The 19,624-nt window shown below is 41.9% G+C and overlaps 1 protein-coding gene across 2 annotated transcripts in view; it reads right to left on the bottom strand.

The window, feature by feature from the left end:
• Positions 1 to 14,092, bottom strand: part of CAPSL (calcyphosine like) — a 29,178-nt gene extending 15,086 nt beyond the window's left edge. For both annotated transcript variants that reach the window (XM_055554732.1, XM_055554733.1), the window contains exon 1: positions 14,007 to 14,092. The gene's annotated coding sequence lies outside the window, so the exon portion shown is untranslated. The remainder of the gene's footprint in view (positions 1 to 14,006) is intronic.
• Between the last annotated feature and the right edge of the window lie 5,532 nt (positions 14,093 to 19,624).

Raw genomic sequence — 19,624 nt, 5'->3', positions numbered from 1 at the left:
CTAGTGACCCCATGGACTGCAGCCTACCAGGCTCCTCCGTCCATGGGATTTTCCAGGCAAGAGTACTGGAGTGGGGTGCCATTGCCTTCTCCGCTAGCTATGCGAGGGACTATGCTAATTCTGCAGGTGATGTTATAGAGCTGTGCTGCCAAAGAAACATAATCCTGCCTCCCAGGGGACATCTGACGATGTTTGGAGACATTATTGGTTGTCACAACAGGGGCGAGGGATGTTACTGGCATCTAGTGAGTAGAGGCCAGAGATGTCGCTCAGCGTATGAGAAGAGCCCTTGACAATGAAGAATTCTCCAGTCCAAAATGTCAGTCATGCTCAGGTGGAGAAGCCCCACTGTAGAGAAAGACCTGGGACCGGCAGGGGTACTGAGACCACCACTGAAAAATAGACATGCCCACCCTCCACCCCAAACACAGCATCTCTAGGTGTGAGTGCTAGGAATCTGCATTTTCATGTTTCCAGGTGGTCTTTGCTAGCACACACCTAAGTTTGAGAAGCTCAGCTGTTAGCGACCAGGTCACTCTTTAGTGGCAGGAGCAAGACCTTGAGGGGAAAGGCTGGGGGCAAGGTTATAACATAGCACAGTGGAGGATGCAAGCATGAAGCAAGGCCAGGTATACTGACCATTATAACCAGGCCAGAGACCAAGCCCTTGCTCAAAGCTTTGCACACATCAGCACGCTGCCTCCCATGGAGGATTCTAGTGAATAGGAGTCCCTCACCTGAGAATGTGCCATGAGACAGAGGGAGGGTCAAGGCTGATGTCCACTTCTGTCACAGCCACTGTGGACAACAGTTAGGGCAAGGTGCTGAGAAATTGCTTTGGGAATTCAGAGAAAGACCATGAAATGAGATGAGTGAGAGGCAAGGCTTCAAAGAAAAGATTCATTGGAGAACTGCAAGGATTTCCCGGTAGAGGAGGACAGCGAACGGCAGTGCAGAGCAAAGCAGGACACTCGTGGGTCCTAAAGAAGACCCCTCTGTCTCACCGCGGGGTCCTTCCTTGGGTTTTCAGTGCTAGAGTATCAATACTAAAGGTTCCGTGTAATTTCCTTCTGGTCGAGATGAACAATTTTTATTAGTCTCTTCGTTTTGAAGTGGCTTCCCTGGTGGCTCAGACAATAAACAATCCACCTCCAACGCAGAAAACCGGGGTCTGAACTCTGGGTTGGGAAGATCCCCTGGAGAAGGGCATGACAACCCACTCCAGTATTCTTGCCTGGAAAATCCCTGTGGACAGAGGAGCCAGGCAGGCTACAGTCCATGGGGTTGCAAAGAGTTGGACACGACTGAGCAACTAACTCATTTTGGAGCCTTAGTGTTATTTATTTGTTAGTTTCCTTATTTTAGTAAAATGATGTGTGAGGTGGTTTTTCCCACACAAATTATTTTTTTAATTATTTCTACAGTGTATTAATATATGAAACAACTGGTTTTGTTTGGATTGCCAACCCCCATATAAGGTTTAATTTATTATGGTATTTAATCTCACCTGTAATGATATAAGTACACTGTGGAAATAAAATGTCATTTAAGTCTGGCTTCTTACCAAATTTTCTCTGCACAAAAATACATTTTCTCTAGATGTTTAAGATTCAGTGTTTCAGTTATTGTCAATATGCAGGTTTCCCTAAAGCCCATATCTGATAACTCATAGTCTTTTATTCTTTCTACTGACCTTTGGAATGTGAATTAATTCCTTATTTTAACGTTTGTGATATGGCACAGTTTAAGAAAAAGTATTTCACAAATATTATTGTTATAAAGTGTTTATTTCACACATCTTCTTGAAATTTCATTTTATAATCATTCAATCAGGGTTAAGATTAGGGCTAGGTGAGTTACATGCCTAGGGCACAATGTTTAAGGAGGCCCTCAAATCTCAGGATTGTACAAACGTCAACCCTGAGTTTGCCCAGGGCTGAAAGTAAGTATCTCCTTAAATATTTTGCCCCAGGGACCTACCTCAAGTCACCCTAGTCCTGGTCTTGAATGCAGCATATATTTATTGAACATCTATTGTGTGCCGCACAACAGCGGTGAATGAGACAACCAAGGTCTCTTCCAGGAGTTCACATTCTTCAGGGTAGGTTTAACTTTGTTGAGTTTGAATCACAGTTGATTTTCTGGAATAGCCAACTGGTTGATTCCAATCTCCTTTCTCTGCTTATTTTGCTTTCAGTTAGGTGGCCATGTCTCTCTGGCAAAGAGACTCAACTGGAAGTGCTGAGGGCTGTGGGAGAAATCTCCCATATCTTTTGCCTCCTCCTGCCTTAAACAAGAATGTGACATCAGGAGCTGTGGCAGCCTTTCTGTAATTGTGAGGAAAAGGCCAAGGGAATCACAAAGATATCAACCTAGAACCCAAGCATCACTGAGCTACCAAACTGATATAGCCAACTACTGGACTCCACCCTCCCATCATGTGAAAAATATAGCCTCTATTTGCTTAATCCAATGCTGATCAGGTCCTCTGTTACTTGAAGCCAAAAGTATTCCTAACTGATATATCTGGCAAAAGCTTATTCCTGCAGTGTTTGAATTGACCCTAGATTTCAAATTTTACCTGGCTAAAATAACTAGCAATCCAGTAGGAGAGCATTGGCTCCCCTGAGAACTGGAAGAAAACATAAAGTAAAATTCTTCTCTCAGAAGAATTTCATCAACACTTAGCAGCTGCTTCAGCATTTTTGGCTATCAAGGAGAGTTGGGAGGGGGGAGGGGATCTGCTTAGCATGATAGTTAAGGATTCGTGTAACTACTACTCTTCATGGGGTTCTCTGGTTGGATGGCATCACCAACTCAATGGACATAAGTTTGAGCGAACTCCGGGAGATAGTGAAGAATGGAGAAGCCTGGCATGCTGCAGTCCATGGGTCATAAAAAGTCAGACACAACTTCGAATGAACAGCAACAACAAGTAACTAACACAATGTAATATGAGCCCAGGTTTGATAGGCACAGAGGCACCAGGGTTAAGGGGTCCTTGTCATAATGAGCATCCCCTGGGAATCTCCAGAGGCAGGAACTGTCTTAACAGCACTCTCCTGGTTCCTTCTCCAACTCACTCTTCCCCTCCACTCTGTCTTGAGCCTCTGGGGTTTTACCAGGAAATTGCTGGCAATCTATTCTAGTCAGGCAACCTGCCAGATCTTAAAGAAGCAGAGTAAGAAAATATCTAAACTACCCAAAGGTAAAAGCAAGGCTTTGGCTGGATTTGTGTACAAAATGCAAATGAATCAAGGTAAATTGGAAGTGGTCAAATAGGAGATGGCAAGAGTGAACATCGACATTTTAGTAATTAGTGAACTAAAATGGAGAGGAATGGGCGAATTTAACTCAGATGACCATTATATCTACTACTGTGGGCAAGAAACCTTTAGAAGAAATGGAGTAGCCCTCATAGTCAACAAAAGAGTCCAAAATGCAATACTTGGGTGCAGTCTCAAAAATGACAGAAAGATCTCTGTTCGTTTCCAAGGCAAACTGTTCAATATCATAGTAATTCCAGTCTATGCCCTGACCAGTAATGCCGAAGAAGCTGAAGTTGAATGGTTCTATGAAGACCTACGACACCTTCTAGAACTAATATCCAAAAAAGATGTATTTTTCATTATAGGGGACTGGAATGCAAAAGTAGGAAGTCAAGAGATACTTTGGAGCAACAGGCAAATTTGCCCTTGGAGTACAAAATGAAGCAGGCAAAGGCTAACAGAGTTTTGCCAAGAGAATGCACTGGTCACAGCAAACACCCTCTCCCATCAACACAAGAGACAGCTCTACACATGGACATCACAGATGGTGCAGCCTTCTTTGCAGCCAAAGATGGAGAAGCTCTATGTAGTCAGCAAAAACAAGACTGGGAGCTGACTGTGGCTCAGATCATGAATTCCTTATTGCCAAATTCAGACTTAAATTGAAGAAAGTAGGGAAAACCACTAGACCATTCAGGTATGACCCAAATAAAATCCCTTACAATTATACAGTGGGAGTGAGAAATAGATTCAAGGGATTAGATCTGATAGACAGAGTGCCTGAAGAACTATGGACAGAGGTTCATGACATTGTACAGGAGGAAGAGATCAAGACCATCCCCAAGGAAAAGAAATGCTAAAAGGCAAAATGGTTGTTTGAGGAGGCGTTACAAAAAGCTGAGAAAAGAAGAGAAGTGAAAGGCAAAGGAGAAAAGGAAAGATATACACATTTGAATGCAGAGTTTCAAAGAATAGCAAAGAGAGATAAGAAAGCATTCCTCAATGATCAATGCAAAGTAGAGGAAAACAATAGAATGGAAAAGACCAGAGATCTCTTCAAGAAAATTAGAGATACCAAGGAAATATTTCATGCAAAAATGGGCACAATAAAGGACAGAAGTTGTATGGACCTAAGAGAAGCAGAAGATATTAAGAAGAGGTGGCAAGAATACACAGAAGAACTATACAAAAAAGATCTTCATGACCAAGATAATCACAATGGTGTGATCACTCAACCAGAGCCAGACATCCTGGAATGCAAAGTCAAGTGGGCCTTAGGAAGCATTGCTACAAACAAAGCTAGTGGAGGTGATGGAATTCCAGCTGAGCTATTTGAAAATATTAAAAGATGATGCTGTGAAAGTGCTGCACTCAATATGCCAGCAAAATTGAAAAAGACCAGTGGCCACAGGACTGGAAAAGGTCAGTTTTCATTCCAATCCCAAAGAAGGGAAATGCCAAAGAATGTTCAAACTGCTGCACTATTGCACTCATCTCACACGCTAGCAAAGCAATGCTCAAAATTCTCCAAGTCAGGCTTCAACAGTACGTGAACTGTGAACTTCTCAATGTTCAAGCTGGATTTAGAAAATCCAGAGGAACAAGAAATCAAATTGCCAACATCCGTTGTACCATTGAAAAAGCAAGACAGTTCCAGAAAAACATCTCTCTCTTTAGTCGCTAAGTTATGTCCAACTCTTGTGACCCCATGGACTGTAGCCTGCCAGGCCCTTCTGTCCATGCGATTCTCCAGGCAAGAATACTGGAGTGGGTTACCATTTCATCAAGCCCAGTTTTCCTGCGTTGCAGGCAGATTCTTTACCAACTGAGCTATGAGGCAAGCCCAAAGCTTTCACTATGCCAAAGCCTTTGACTGTGTGGATCACAACAGACTGGAAAATTCTTAAAGAGATGGGAATACCAGACCACCTTATCTGCCTTCTGAGAAATCTGTATGCAGGTCAAGCAGCAATAGTTAGAACTGGACATAGAACAACAGACTGGTTCCAAATTGGGAAAACAGTACATCAAAGCTGTATACTGCCACCTGCTTATTTAACTTATATGCATACTACATCATGCAAAATGTCAGGCTGGATGAAGCACAAGCTAGAATCAAGATTGCTGGGAGAAATATCAATAACCTCAGATATGCAGATGACACCACCCTTATGGCAGAAAGTGAAGAAGAACTAAAGAGCCTCTTGATGAAAGTGAAAGAGTAGAGTGAAAAAGCTGGCTTAAAACTCAACATTCAAAACACTAAGATCATGGCATCTGGTCTCATCATGTCATGGCAAACAGATGGAAAATAATGGAAACAGTGAGTGATTTTATTTTTTGGGGGGGAGGGTTCCAAAATCACTGCAGATGGTGACCGCAGCCATGAAACTAAAAGACACTTGCTCCTTGGAAGAAAAGCTATGACCAACCTAGACAGCATATTAAAAAGCCAAGACATTACTCTTACCAACAAAGGTCCATCTAGTCAAGGTTATGGTTTTTCCAGTAGTCGTGTATGGATGTGAGAGTTGGACTATAAAGAAAGCTGAGTGCTGAATAACTGATGCTTTTGAACTGTGGTGTTGTAGAAGACTCTTAAGAGTCCCTTGGAATGCAAAGAGATCCAACCAGTCCATGCTAAAGGAAATCAATCCTGAATATTCATTGGAAGTACTGATTCTGAAGCTGAAACTTCAATACTTTGAAAACTGATGCAAAGAACTGACTCACTGGAAAAAAAAAACCCTGATGCTTGGAAAGATTGAAGCAGCTGGGGAGGGATCAGATAGTGGGTGGCATCACTGGCTCAATGGATATGAGTTTGAGCAAACTCTGGGAGCTGGTGATGGACAGGGAAGCCTGCCATGCTGCAGTCCATGGGGTTGCAAAGATTAGAACTTGACTGAGCCACTGAACTGAAGTGAAATAAACATTTCTTCCAAACTCCCTGGTTTTAATGAAGACACCCTAAGAACCAGCCATGTAACTTCTAAATATCCCATTTTTCAGGTGCCGTAAGACCTTGGCAACAGTGATTTCAAACCCACTGCAAAGACCAAGCCCAAGTGTACGTTTTCCTCCACTTTTCAGTTCAGTTCAGTTCAGTCGCTCAGTCGTGTCCGACTCTTTGCGACCCCATGAATCGCAGCACGCCAGGCCTCCCTGTCCATCACCAACTCCCAGAGTTCACTCAGATTCACATCCATCGAGTCAGTGATGCCATCCAGCCATCTCATCCTCTGTCGTCCCCTTCTCCTCCTGCCCCCAATCCCTCCCAGCATCAGAGTCTTTTCCAATGAGTCAACTCTTCGCATGAGGTGGCCAAAGTACTGGAGTTTCAGCTTTAGCATCATTCCTTCTAAAGAAATCCCAGGGCTGATCTCCTTCAGAATGGACTGGTTGGACCTCCTTGCAGTCCAAGGGACTCTCAAGAGTCTTCTCCAACACCACAGTTCAAAAGCATCCATTCTTCGGCGCTCAGCCTTCTTCACAGTCCAACTCTCCATAAAGCATCAGCTGTGTCACCACTTGCTTTTTTGCAACATTAGTCACCAAAATCACCTACTTAATAATTATTTTACATTTACTTAAAATGCTCTTTTTGGAATCATTTGTCTACTTAATGTTTATTTTATAGCCACTTTATTTGCAACCTATGTGCTCTTAATTGATACTTCTAGAAAGCCAAAAAAGTGTTAATGGATAGAAATTCAATATCAGAATGCCACCTTCAGTATAAGGATTGTGCCCAGCTACTCATAACAGAAACAGCTTGATTTTTTCTAAAAATGGTAGAGGTACACTTTTCTTTCGTATCAAAGAAGTCTGGAGGCAGTTCAAGTAGTCATCAAGGTCCAGGAAAACTACTACCTTTTACCTTACCATGGTCGTTTTTCCTCAGAGATGCCTAAAGTTACAAAATAAGTACAGCAGTGCCAGCCATTACATCACCCTCCAGGTAACCAGAAAGAGACAGATGTGAAGGCAAGAAGAATGCACTTCCCAGCTCAATCAGCCTTTTATAAAATGATTCCCAGAAGACTCTACCCAACTCCTTTCATTTAAATCTCATTGGTCACTCCTGCAAAAGAGGCTGGTTCTGTGGTCTCCGTGTTTGTGCCCCCCCAAATTCATATGATGAAATCCTAATTCCCAAAGATGATAGGATTAGGATTTGGGGCCTTTGAGAGGTGCTTAGGTTTTGAGAGCAAATTAGTACCTTGTAAAAGATCCCCTGAAGAGGCCCCTCACCCTTTCTGCCACCAGTAAGAAGCCATCCTTGTACCAGTTAAAGGGCCTTGACCCGACCATGCTGGGTGCTTGACCTTAGACTTTCCAGCCTCCAAGACTATGAGAAATGACTATCTGTTATTCATAAGCTGCCCAGTCTGTAGTATTTTTTTTACAGCAGCCCAGATGAACTAAGACAGCTGGGAAACCTAATATGAAGCTGAGACTTTGCCATGCTCCAGGTTCTGTTTACAAAGAAGAGGAAGAGACTGGTAGAGATATTAGAGTCCCTCCAGAAAGTAACAGTGTAAGAACTTCTAAATCAGTTTGTTCCACAATCTCACCTGCAGCCTGAGGTTTTTGGAGGCAGATGGGGCCATAAGACCACCCTGATAGAAGACACTAAGCCAAGTCCTGGGAGCAGAAGTTAGCACCTTGGTGATTTCTCACTCCTCAAACTCAGTTCTTCCAAAACGAATAAGGTCAGACATTACTTTGCCAACAAAGGTCCGTCTAGTCAAGGCTATGGTTTTTCCTGTGGTCGTGTATGGATGTGAGAGTTGGACCGTGAAGAAGGCTGAGCGCTGAAGAATTGATGCTTTTGAACTGTGGTGTTGGAGAAGACTCTTGAGAGTCCCTTGGACTGCAAGGAGGTCCAACCAGTCCATTCTGAAGGAGATCAGCCCTGGGATTTCTTTTTTTGTTGTTTTGTTTCCAGTTCTTTTTTTTTTTTTAATTTTATTTTTAAACTTTACAAAATTGTATTGGTTTTGCCAAATATTGAAATGTATCCACCACAGGTATACATGCGTTCCCCATCCTGAACCCTCCTCCCTCCTCCCTCCCCACACCATCCCTCTGGGTCGTCCCAGTGCACCAGCCCCAAGCATCCAGTATTGTGCATCGAACCTGGACTGGCGACTCATTTCATACATGATGTTATACATGTTTCAATGTCATTCTCCCAAATCTTCCCACCCTCTCCCTCTCCCACAGAGTCCATAAGACTGTTCTATATATCAGTGTCTCTTTTGCTGTCTCGTATACAGGGTTATTGTTACCATCTTTCTAAATTCCATATATATGCGTTAGTATACTGTATTGGTGTTTTTCTTTCTGGCTTACTTCACTCTGTATAACAGGCTCCAGTTTCATCCACCTCATTAGAACTGATTCAAATGTATTTTTAATGGCTGAGTAATACTCCATTGTGTATATGTACCATAGCTTTCTTATCCATTCATCTGCTGATGGACATCTAGGTTGCTTCCATGTCCTGGCTATTATAAACAGTGCTGCGATGAACATTGGAGTACACGTGTCTCTTTCCCTTCTGGTTTCCTCAGTGTGTATGCCCAGCAGTGGGATTGCTGGATCATAAGGCAGTTCCATTTCCAGTTTTTTAAGGAATCTCCACACTGTTCTCCATTGTCAGCCCTGGGATTTCTTTGGAAGGAATGATGCTAAAGCTGAAACTCCAGTACTTTAGCCACCTCATGCGAAGAGTTGACTCATTGGAAAAGAGTCTAATGCTGGGAGGGATTGGGGGCAGGAGGAGAAGGGGACGACAGAGGATGAGATGGCTGGATGGCATCACTAACTCGATGGACGTGAGTCTGAGTGAACTCCGGGAGTTGGTGATGGACAGGGAGGCCTGGCGTGCTGCGATTCATGGGGTTGCAAAGAGTCGGACACAACTGAGTGACTGAACTGAACTGAACTGAACTGAACACATGTTGTTATCAAGCATATTCTGAGTTTAGGCAAACATAGCCTAAGATGAACTAGGCCTGAGGACATCAAATCACAGCCCACGGGCTGAATTTGCTCCTCTGCCTAGTTTGGTAAAGTTTTATTAGAAAATAGCCACATATGCTTGCTTATGTGTTACCTGTGGCTATTTTCAACCCACAACTGCCAAGCTGAATAGCTGCTACAGAGACCTTCTGGCCTACAAAGCTTTGACTATTCAGCATCTGATCCTATACAGAAGTAGGGTTTCCCAGGTGGCTCAGTGGTAAAGAATCTGTCTACCAATGCAGCAGAAGCAGATGTGGGTTCAATCCCTGGGTGGGGAAGATCCCCTGGAGGAGGAAGTGGCAACCCACTCCAGTATTCTTGCCTGGAGAATCCATAGGGTCACAAAGAGTTGGACACAACTGGGTGACTGATAGAGAAATAGGGTGCAGCCTCTAGCAACCTCACAAAGGAAACATCATACTAGAAGAGAGGTCATTTATTGAGGATGGGCTCTGTCAGGCTCTCTGCTGTAAGTGTTTTTACGTACATTAAAGAGAACTATTCCTATTTCCCAGGTCACACTAGTGGTAAAGAACCTGCCTTCCAATGCAGGAGACATAGGAGACACAAGTTTGATCCCTAGGTCAGGAAGATCCCCTGGAGGAGGGCATAGCAACCCACTCCCATATTCTTGCCTGGAGAATGGTAGGGATGGAGAAGCTGAGCAGGCTACAGTCCATAGGGTCCCAAAGAGTCAGATACAACTGAAGCGACTTAGCATGCGTGCACATTTCTATTTCACAAAATAAAGAGATAGGTACAAAGAGATTGAGTAAGTTCAGACATAAGTAGCAGAACCAAAGTTCTGAATGGGGTCTTCTGCACCTGCCACTTCCCCAGGGGGCTTTTGTAAATTACCACAACATTTCAGAAAATATTCCTTTTTTAAACAAGGAACTACTGTAGTCATCATAAATCATTCATATATTAAACCTGAGACGAGCTTATTAGCAATATTGCAGCCAAAGCACACTTAGTGAGGACAACTGGCCTTGGAAGTTCCTGGAGCACTTTCGCCTGTCCCTTCTGTGTGAAGAGCTCTTGTTGAGGTCAAGGACAACTGCAGAGGTTATACACACAAAACAGAGCTTCCAAAGAAAGTAAGAGCATTCTGTAAAATTTAGTTTTAGTTGGAGGATAATTGCTTTACAGGAGCTTCCCTGGTAGCTCAGTCAGTAAAGAATCTGCCTGCAATGTGGGAGACCCAGGTTCAATTCCTGGATTGAAAAGATCCTCTGGAGAAGGAAATGGCAACCCACTCAAGTATTCTTGCCTAGAGAAGTCCATAGGCAGAGGAGCCTGGTGGGCTATGGTCCACGGGTTCGCAGAGTCAAACACACCGAGCGACTAACACACACACACACACACACACACACACACACAATTGCTTGACAATTCTGTGTTGGTTTCTGCCTTACAGCCACGTGAATCCACCATAAGTACTGCCCTGCTCGCACAAATGACACTGGACACTTTGAAGTATTGGGGAAATCTTAATTCTATTTGGCTTCAGGTTTTGAAAATATGTAGGAGCACTGGAGGGAAAACAGGGTCCTGGGTGGCAATGGAATCATGCCTGGAGGTGTGCAAGAACATCATGGATGGTGGGAACATTCACAGACATTAGTGTCCTGTGGAGGCAGCCGTGGCCTTTCTGCACCCACAGTGATCATTCCTGTAACACTGTCTTCTCCCAAATGCCAGCTTGTTTGTTTCTGGAACATATAAAACTGCTTCTACGCACCTTGCTATTTTTTAATATACAAAACTGAGACCAGAATGAAGATCAAAAATTTGTAAGGAAAATTCAGTAGGGTAAAGTCTGTTGAATGTATTAATTAAAGAGATGAAAGAAAAAGCTGATACCAGAAACTAAACACTCTGCTCTTTGCACCTGCGCACCCATCACAACTACAAGTTACCAGGCGAGGCATGTCCCTTGAGACCAAGAGCTCCCGTGCAGAGACACCAGACTTTCCTCAATCCCTTATTCCATTATCAATCTCCTAAATCTCCTCAGCCTCTGGATTATCTGGATTATCTTTCACTGAAAGTGAAAGTGTTAGTCACTCAGTTGTGTCTGACTCTGCGACCCCAAGGACTGTAGCCTGCCAGGTCCCTCTGTCCATGGGATTCTCCAGGCAAGAATACTGGAATGGGTTGACATGCCCTCTTCCAGGGGATCGTCCCAACCCAGGGATCATACCCAGGTCTCCTGCACTGCAGGCAGATTCTTTACCATGAGTCACCAGGGACGCTGAGCTCAATATTCTGTTTGCCCAGCCCCTCCTCTGCCCCATTCTCCATCCACATCTGTGCTACAGGAGGTTGACCTCTATGAACTGCATTAACCAGATTTCTTTGCTTTAAGGCTTCAGGTGAATTCAGCTCACAGGAGGCACCAGCAGGGAGCTTGGAGGGCAAGCAGAGAAAGTGTTAGTGGCTCAGTCATGTTCAACTCTTTTCGACCTCTTACACCCAACAGCTTATACCTCTCACTCCCCCATCCTCAGACTCCCCCTCCCTCTCTATATCTGTAAGCAACTGCTCCCTTTCATTCATGAATCTGCAGTGGTCCCTCAGCCCTAGACTCCCTCCAGCTCTCATCCTTCAAAGCCAAACTACTTGGAAGAGACTCTGTTTTTAACTTTCTTGTGCCCCATTCCTACTTCAGTCCACTGCAGTCTGGTTTTCACTCTGTCACTCCAGAGAACATATGCTCAGGAAGTCATTACCAGCCTGACTGCCAACTTCAACGGTCACCCTGTTTCACTCCTCCCAGCAAGACCTTTTTCAATCCTTCTTGAAACTCTTTTCTCTCAGTGTCTATAAATCTAGCTTCCTATCTCCCTCTCGGGTCTGATCTCTTTGGTGTCTCCCTTGTCTTTAAACGCTACTATTTTCCAGGATTCAATGATTTATCCTCTTCTCACTCTCATATATCCTGCAGCAATCTCAGCTTCATCCGCTGTTTATTACAACTCATCCCTTATCTTTATTCCAACTTGTTCACTCCCCTAAGCCCCAGAGCCAGATCTCAAATTTCCACACAAAATGTGCACTTTAATAACCTACAAACATTGCAAGTTTAATGTACCAGAACCAAACTCATTATCTTTGCCTCTTCCAGGTCATTAATTGAACATCATCCTAGACTCCTTTTCACCCTGTGCCTTGAATTAGCAGCCAATTTCCTAAAATATCACCATTTTGACACCTCCGGAATCTGTTCCTTCCCCTGCCTCCATTGCCATGGATATCACTTTAGCCCAGGACCTGGTCTTCTCCTATTTCCATTGTGGAAATTTCCCCTCAACTGGTTCCCAGCCTCCAATCTTGTCCTTCCAATCTATCATTCAGATGACTGGCCGAGTGATCTTCATAACATGGAAATCTGAATTGCATACTCAAGTCTAAGATCCTTTGGTTGCTCCCCACTGTGTACAGGTAAAGAGAAAACATCTTAGCATCAACATTGGCCCTGCCTATCTCTCCAGTCTTTTTTCTACTAATCTCCATCCCTTCACAATCTATTCTACATCCATACTCATTCATACTCCACAAACACATCATGGTGTTCTGGACCTCTGTGCCTTTGTACATGAACTCCCATTTTCAGGAACACCCTCTCTCCCTTGTTGGTCTAGGGAAATCCTACTCTTCCTTGTAGAACCACTATGGTGAAGCCTCATATAACCACTCTCTTCAGAGTGAAACAGCCTGCATCTTCCTTGGTATAATCTGTGCAAAGCCCACAGACATCCACACTGCACTATGACATAACTCTTCTCTTTCGGGACTGCCTCTCCTGCTAGGTCCTTAAAGGCATAGACCTTTAAGTTTCCTATTATCAACACTTAACAGAATACTACAGACTACTACTGGAATTCATCATTAGTATTATTAGATAATTACTATTTGAATAGAAATACAAATGAATGTTCACAATTTAAATCTCACTCTTTAAAATACACAATGACAAAATCAAAAGATTTCTGTAGTTGTAAGATTTTGAGGAAAAAATAAGAGATTTAAAAACAAGCGAGAATTCCATCTACTTAGTGTGTTTTAACTATGCCCCAGACTGGAGGCCAGGGGGTTGGACACCTGGATAAATGGTATTACCATTTGCTAAGGTTCTTTTCAACTTCGTGACCAATCCAATCAACTCTTTAGGAAAATTTTTAACATACTGTGTCAGTTTAATAAGAATTCTGATTCTTATCTGATTCTAAGTGGTCAGTTCAGCAGGCAAGGTGTCACAGAAATAACATAGCTTAGAATGTTAGACAAACCAAAGTCTAAAGCAAAGCTCAATCTTTTCATTGTTTTTAACTTGGAGATATTTAACCTTCCTGAAACTGTTTTATCAATGGTCATACAGGCTCCTTACAGCAATTTACCCAAACACTTCACACTCAAGCACCCAGGACCTAGTGACTGCCCACCGGTGGTTGCTTCCTTCTCCCTTACTGAAGGAGATTGATTTTCTACATGCTTGTCCAAGCACCCTACACAAAGATGACAAATACCTCTCCCAGTACCAGGCCATTTCCATGCTAGGCCGCCAGCCAAGAATGCTCATAAACATTTTGATTTTCTTTTTAGAAAGTCACATCTACTGTCTTCTTTCCTTTTTAGCTAAAGTGAAACAAAAGTGATCAAATCAATATAATGTTAATGGAAAAAAAAACTTTGATTTACCTTAAATGCTAATCTGTTGCCACCAGTTGCTTTGAACTGAAACTATGGACGCTCTCTCTTGCAACTGGGAAGACTGGTCCCCTCCCATCCCCCTTTGCCCCCTCCCTCTTACCTTCCATCCTCACGCCTCCTGATCTGCCTTCTTCCTGCCAATTGGATATCTTGGAATCACTACTGCAAACTTACAGTCTCATTGGCTCAGCTCATTGTCAATCGTGATCCCGGCCCTACCTTTTCTTGAGTTTACACTTCTGTTGCCTAGGAAATGCAGTGACTGTCAAAGCCTGAGCTGTTTACCCTAGGAGAGAAGCCAGCCGGAAGTTGACTGGCAATTGTTTGGTTTCTAGAAGGGCATAAAACTTGCCTCCTAGGTTTTATAAGATAATGTTAAGCAAATTCTCTTCCTTCTTTAGGCAAATCTTTCCTGCCCTTCTGTTGTCTCCAGATGACTTGCTGCTAGAGTGTCTAATTATCAGGTGAGACTTAACATCATAACACAAGGGAGCAGGCAGGTATAATTACAGGTGATTCAAAGTTCTCCCACCTTCTCACAGACACACAGAGAAGATGTCATTTCCCACTGTTTCCATCCCTGGTGTTTGTTGTTTTTTTTTTTTCCTTTCTCCTCTTTTTTTCACTTCTCATCTTTTTTTATACTTGTTCCCTAACAATAAGTTTGCCAGAGGAGAAGTGGTCCTGTTTAGAAAAAGAACTCCTGAATTATGTTCTCTCTCATTGTATCTATGGCATCTCTCCTCCCTTCATCATCTCTGCCGCTTTTCTTGCTTCCATAATGAAGTGACACAAAGAATGGAAGACCAGAACCATGAAGATCTGTTCTTATCTTACATTATATGTATTCTCAGGCAACTGTGGCCATTGATTTCTACAATCTCTAGAGTAGACTCTAAATCTACCTTGTCAATTTCTCAGAATTACCCTGGAGGTCAAGGGGGTGTGTTCTCTGTGGATCTTAATGGAGATTTGTCTTGGTTGAGGGGATTTCCAGCAGAATGTAAATTGAAGGGCCAAAAAAAAAAAAAGCCACTTGTTTGAAAATAAGTCCTTTTCTCTTTTGGGGGGTTGGATGCTGAGGGCCTCTGCCTATGGTTCATGACTGTGATCAAGCACTAAGCTGGTGCTGACACTGACAGGGATTAGATGTGCTCCCCACCCACTGCAGGCTTGTTCTGAGTGTCTTCGCCACACACCACTAGCCATTTTCATCCAGAAATGCCCCTTCTTGCAGCAGCTGACCTTATGGCATCAAGCTGTCTGTTTGACTTTCACTAAGTGAAATTGGGCTTCCCTGGTGGCTCAAATGGTAAAGAATCTGCCTGCAATGCAGGAGACCCAGGTTCAATCCCCAGGTTGGGAAGCTCCCCCTGGAGGAGGGCATGGCAACCCACTCCAGTATCCTTGCCTGGAGAATTCCATGAATATAGGGGCATGGCAGGCTACAGTCCATGGGGTTGAAAAGAGTCAGACATGACTGAGCGACTAACACAACAACGTGAAATTGCTGCGAAATTACTAAGCCAAACTAATAAGCTTTTAGGGAGTAATCACTTAGAGAAGATGCACCACCAATGACAGATCATCTGCCTTTTAATTAAACAGTAAGATAATGGGAAACTGAGAGCCAGTAGAGGGCCAGGAAAGTCTGGATCATCTTTGTACGTTCCAAGGTGCTCAGCACGGTACACTGTACAGAGATGAACTCAGTCAGTGTTGGTTGAATCAAACTGTTGACCTGGATTAAATGCATTTATATGAAGGCTATTTAAAATACAATATCTGCTTTTCAGAAGAAGTTAAGTCCTGTACTAAGTAGGAGTTTGTGTAAGACCACATACATTTCATTTACTTCCTTTCACTTGAATAACTGGTTGACATTTAAATAAACAATGTAATCACCTTGCAATAACTTGCAATTAGGGTGTGATAAACCAAACAAAGAAAGGTTGACATGCATTAAGACAGTATGGCACTGGCACAAAGACAGAAATATAGATCAATGGAACAAAATAGAAAGCCCAGTGATAAATCCATGCACCTATGGACACCTTATCTTTGACAAAGGAGGCAAGACTATACAATGGAGAAAAGATAAACTCTTGAACAAGTGGTTCTGGGAAAACTGGTCAACCACTTGTAAAAAAAATGAAACTAGGGTACTTTCTAACACCATACACAAAAATAAATTCAAAATGGATTAAAGATCTACATGTAAGACCAGAAACTATAGAACTCCTAAAGGAAAACATAGGCAAAACACTCTCTGACATAAATCACAGCAGGATCCTCTATGACCCACCTCCCAGAGTAACAGAAATAAAAGCAAAAATAAACAAATGGGACTTAGTTAAAATTGAAAGCTTTTGCACAACGAAGGAAACTATAAGCAATGTGAAAAGGCAACCTTCAGAATGGGAGAAAATAATAGCAAATGAAGCAACTGACAAAGAATTAATCTAAAAAGTATACAACCAACTCCTGCAGCTCAATTCCAGAAAAATAAATGACCCAATCAAAAAATGGGCCAAAGAACTAAACAGACATTTCTCCAAAGAAGACATGCAGATGGCTAACAAACACATGAAAAGATGCTCAACATCACTCATTATCAGAGAAATGCAAATCAAAACCACTATGAGGTACCATCTCATGCCAGTCAGTATGGCTGCTATCCAAAAGTCTACAAACAAAAAGTTCTGGAGAGGGTGTGGAGAAAAGGGAGCCCTCTTACAATGTTGGTGGGAATGCAAACTAGTACAGCCACTATGGAGAACAGGGTGGAGATTCCTTAAAAAGCTGGAAATAGAACTGCTATATGACCCAGCAATCCCACTGCTGGGCATACACACTGAGGAAACCAGAATTGAAAGAAACATGTGTACCCCAATGTTCATTCAGCACTGATTATAATAGCCAGGACATAGAAGCAACCTAGATGTCCATCAGCAGATGAATGGATAAGAAAGCTGTGGTACATATACACAGTGGAGTATTACTCAGCCATTAAAAAGAATACATTTGAATCAGTTCTAATGAGGTGGATGAAAGTGGAGCCTATTATACAGAGTGAAGTAAGTCAGAAAGAAAAACACCAATACAGCATATTAACACATATAAATGGAATTTAGAAAGATGGTAACAATAACCTTATATGTGAGACAGCAAAAGAGACACAGATGTAAAGAACAGACTTTTGGACTCTGTGGGAGAAGGCAAGTGTGGGATGATTTGAGAGAACAACATTTAAACATGTATATTACCATATGTGAAACAGATTGCCAGTCCAGGTTCGATGCATGAGACAGGGTGTTCAGGGCCAGTCCACTGGGATGACCCTGACGGATGGGATGGGGAAGGAGGTGGGAGAGGGGGTTCAGGATGGGAGACACATGTACACCCATGGCTGATTCATGTCAATGTATGGCAAGAAAACACTACAATATTGTAAAGTAATTAGCCTCCAATTAAAATAATTAATTTTTTTAAAAAGAGAGGTTGGCATAAGGGAAAATCACATCTACAGAGCATTGGTATACACTGATACACAAAAGTATCAATATGAGATCACAGCTGGTGGTGATGCAAAAACAGGTAAGCACAACAACAATGAAAGGAAACGTACATGACATCTTGAACTTCATCTCAGAATCTTAAAATGAACCTCCAAAAATAGGTATTTAATGCATAAATCCTTAGTTCATATCATGTTTAATGTCCATTAAAGCTCAAAATTAAATATTTTCCTGCACTTATAATTTCTAAAATGTGTAATTCTATGTCATAATTATGGAATAACCCAGGAAACCACTCATAAAATAGACATGGATTAGGTCTGAGTATGTGAACTTGACCCCTAATCTGACCAAGGATTTTACAATTAGTCCTCTCCAGAAAATGGCCCTACTTCTTGCATACATATATCTCCTCCTTTTTTGAAATTTGGAAATTATAATATATTTGCATTTTCAGTTATATTTGAATGCAACAATAACTCCCAAATACTAAAATTTGAGGTACTCAAATAGAAAAACACTTAAAAACATGTATTATCCATAGAGGTTTTCAAATCAATTTTAAAGTCTAATCTGTGTATAAAAAATGGCATCCACTTTTGATGGATGTACCCAGCTACAAAACCACCACTGAAATCAAGATACAAAACATTTCCATCACCCCATTTACAGTCCACCCTCCCACAGCCTATAGCCCCATGCAAACAATAGTCTACCTTTTGTCAGCAGAGGTTGGTTTACATTTTCTTGAATTTATATGTGAATCATGTGGATATATATTTCTCTGAAGTCTGGCTTCTTTTGCTCAGCAAGATCATTTTGAGATTCATGGATACAGTTGGGTACATCAGTAGCATGTTCCTTTCTATTGCTGAGCCATAGTTCTTTTATGGATGTTCCACAATGTGTTAATCCATTCACCAATTTTCTTAATCTGAAGCTGTTACAAATAAAGCCACTGTGAACATTTATATTCAAGTTTTCAGGTGGACACATGTTTTCATTTAACTTAAATAAATACCTGGAATTGGAATGGCTCAGTCAAATGGTAAGTGGATGCTTAACTGTTTGGGAATCTGTAGAGCAACTTTCCTAAGTGGCTGAATCACTTTATGTTCCCATCAGCAGTGAAACATATGGATTCCAGTAGCCCTATCTCCTTGCCAACTATTGGTATTGTCAATGTTTTGAATAAGAGTGGTAATTCAATAAATACCTACACTACGAAGACTTTCTTTTGGAACTTTTATACTCTCAGCATTTATGTTTAGGCCTTTTTGATACACTTTGAGTTCATTTTGTGTGGTATGAAGTCCAATCAAAATCCTTTTGTGAGATCCATGTACCCTTATGTTCATAGCAGCACTATGCATAATAGCCAGCACAGGAAACAACCTGAATGTCTACTGACAGATGAACGGATAAGGAGATGTGGTGCACATACACCATGGAAAAGAATGCATTAACGCCATTGGCAGCAACATGGATGAAACTAGAGATTATCATACTAAGTGAACTCAGAAAGACAAAGAGAAAATGCCATATGATCGCACTTATATGCAAAACCTAAAATACGACACAAATAAACCTGTCTGAAACAGAAACAGACTCACAGACATAGAGAAAGACATAGTTTTCAAAGAGGGTAGGGGTATGCGGGGTTGGGGAAGAGAGGAATCAGGAGTTTGGAGTTACAGATGCAAACTACTATATATAGAGAACGATAAACAACAAGGTCCTACTGTCTAGCACAGGGAACTATTTCAATATCCTGTGATAAACCATTGTGGAAAAGACTATGAAAAAGAATGTGTATATATATATATACACACATATATACATAATAAATAACTGAACCACTTTGATGTCCAGCAGAAATTAACACAACACTGTAAATCAACTATACTTCAATGAAATATTTATAAAAAATATCCTTTGTGTGTATTAAATTAAGGCCAAATCCCATTCAGATATACAATTGTTCCAGTACAATTTGCTGAAAAGATTTTTCTTTTTCCATTGAATTGTCTTTGCACTTTTGTCAAAAATCAACAGAACATATTCAGTGGGTCTATTTCAGAATTTTCA

The sequence above is a fragment of the Bubalus kerabau genome, chromosome 18 (genome assembly GCF_029407905.1).
Source record: "Bubalus kerabau isolate K-KA32 ecotype Philippines breed swamp buffalo chromosome 18, PCC_UOA_SB_1v2, whole genome shotgun sequence".
In the NCBI taxonomy this organism is placed as follows: Eukaryota; Metazoa; Chordata; class Mammalia; order Artiodactyla; family Bovidae; genus Bubalus; species Bubalus kerabau.
The sequence above is the reverse complement of the archived record's forward strand: the minus strand, read 5'-3'. Positions and strand labels throughout refer to the sequence as shown.